The sequence below is a fragment of the Myotis nattereri genome (genome assembly GCF_964212035.1).
Source record: "Myotis nattereri genome assembly, chromosome: 4".
NCBI lineage: Eukaryota > Metazoa > Chordata > Mammalia > Chiroptera > Vespertilionidae > Myotis > Myotis nattereri.
Window position 1 is genome coordinate 30,771,431 of NC_138079.1, and position 1,800 is coordinate 30,773,230.

The following is a 1,800-nucleotide window of genomic DNA, read 5'->3' on the forward strand; positions in this document are numbered from 1 at the left end:
CAGGGCATGTCCAGCCCATCTCACTCAGTCCCGATCAGTTGGCCCCCAGCAGCAAGTTAACTTACCAGCCGGAGCATTTGCCTCCTGGTGGTCAGTGAACATCATAGTGACTGGTCAGCTGCCTCCCACCTGGTGGTCAGTGCATGTCATAGCAAGTGGTTGAGCAGCCTTAGCATATCATTAGCATATTACGCTTTGATTGGTTGAACAGATGACCGGACACTTTGCATATTAGGCTTTTATTATATAGAATTCAGATCTTAAAGTACAAGTGATGCTGAGGATTGAATCCAGGTCTTTGAATTCAATAACTATTCTCTTTTCACTGCACCAATGATCTATTTCCACACTATTTTGACTACGCACCCCATCAGTAAAAATATTTTTAATGCATTTCCCAATTTATGTATTTATTTATCCTATACATGTGCTACTATATATTTATCAAATATATACAAAAAGTTGAAATTTGAAAAAGAATGAAATTAAAAAGTAAATATAAGTAAAAGTCCTGTAAATGTCCTCAGTGGTCCCAGATCTGTCTCTTGCTTCAACAGTGTTTGGACAGAACGGACTCAGGGATGGGGCTTCTAGCCTCCGGCCACTCTCCAGCATCTTATCCAGTCACCACCTTCAGACCACCTCTGGAACCAGCCAACACACTGGTTTGGTTTGGTTTTGTTTTTTACCTTAACTCCTTACTGCTGAACAACCATGAGTTCACAAGTTTGTCAGAATTATTCCACTGAGGTGGAGTTTGTGGTCAACCCCCTGGCCGACCTGCATCTGCGGGCCGCCCACACCTACCTCTCTCTGGGCTTCTATTTCAACCTCCATGATGAGGATGTGGCACTCTAGAGTGCGGGCCACTTTTTTTGCTAGTTGGCTGAGAAGAAGCGCGAGGGCGCTGAGCATCTCTTAAAGGTGCAAAACCAGTGCTGTAGCCAAATTCTCTTCCAGGACTTGCTGAAGCCATCCCAAGGTGAGTGGGCAAAACTCAGGACGCCATGGCAGCCGCCCTGGCCTTGGAGAGGAGCCTGAACCAGGCCCTTTTGGAGCTGCAGGCCCTGGGTTCTTCCCATGCAGGCCCTCACCTCTGTGACTTCCTGGAGAACCACTTCCTGGGTGAGGAGGTGAAACTCATCAAGAAGATGGGCAACACCTGACTCATATCCACAGGCTGGCCGGCCCCCAGGCTGGGCTGGGCAAGTATCTCTTCGAAAGGCTCACCCTCAAACACAACTAGGAGTCTTTGGAGCCCAGAGGCCTTTGTGGGGCCCCTCTGCATTCCCCTGGTGTCTGGCTTTTACCTGAGCCTCTCCCCGAAACTACTAGCCGTTCTTTTAGCCACCCTAAAGCCCTCTCTTGCATTGGACCAAATGAAACAATAAAGTGTTTTGCAGGAAAAAAAAAGTCCTAATACATCTTTAAAGCCCACATTAGAGACTGCTACACTTTCTCACATTGCTCCCCCATAGCAGGAAGTTAGTAAAACGTTGAACCAGTGAAAGCATATTACAATATCAAAAAATGCCAGAGTCTAATGTTGGGAGATTGTGATTATTATTCTTAATACAAGAATAGTAAATCTATTGTTTTAAAAAAATATTTTCAACAGAAGTAGTACAGGCTGCTAAAATTAAATCTTTAACCTAAGAAAAGTCATACTATGTCAATATTTCATTGAAGAAATGTCAAGGAAAACTTGAGTCATGAATTTTATATTGGGGTCACTATAAATGGCTCCTTTTCTTTTGGGACCAATGGATTGATAAGAGCCAATAGAGTTAACACAGGTGG

At 44.4% G+C, this 1,800-nt stretch overlaps 1 pseudogene across 1 annotated transcript; it reads left to right on the forward strand.

Annotated features, from left to right (window-relative positions):
* Positions 1-714: 714 nt before the first annotated feature.
* LOC308518125 (ferritin light chain-like) lies at positions 715-1,246 on the forward strand (annotated as a pseudogene). Its single transcript has one exon. The product of its transcript is annotated as a ferritin light chain-like (transcript).
* The last annotated feature ends 554 nt before the right edge of the window (positions 1,247-1,800 follow it).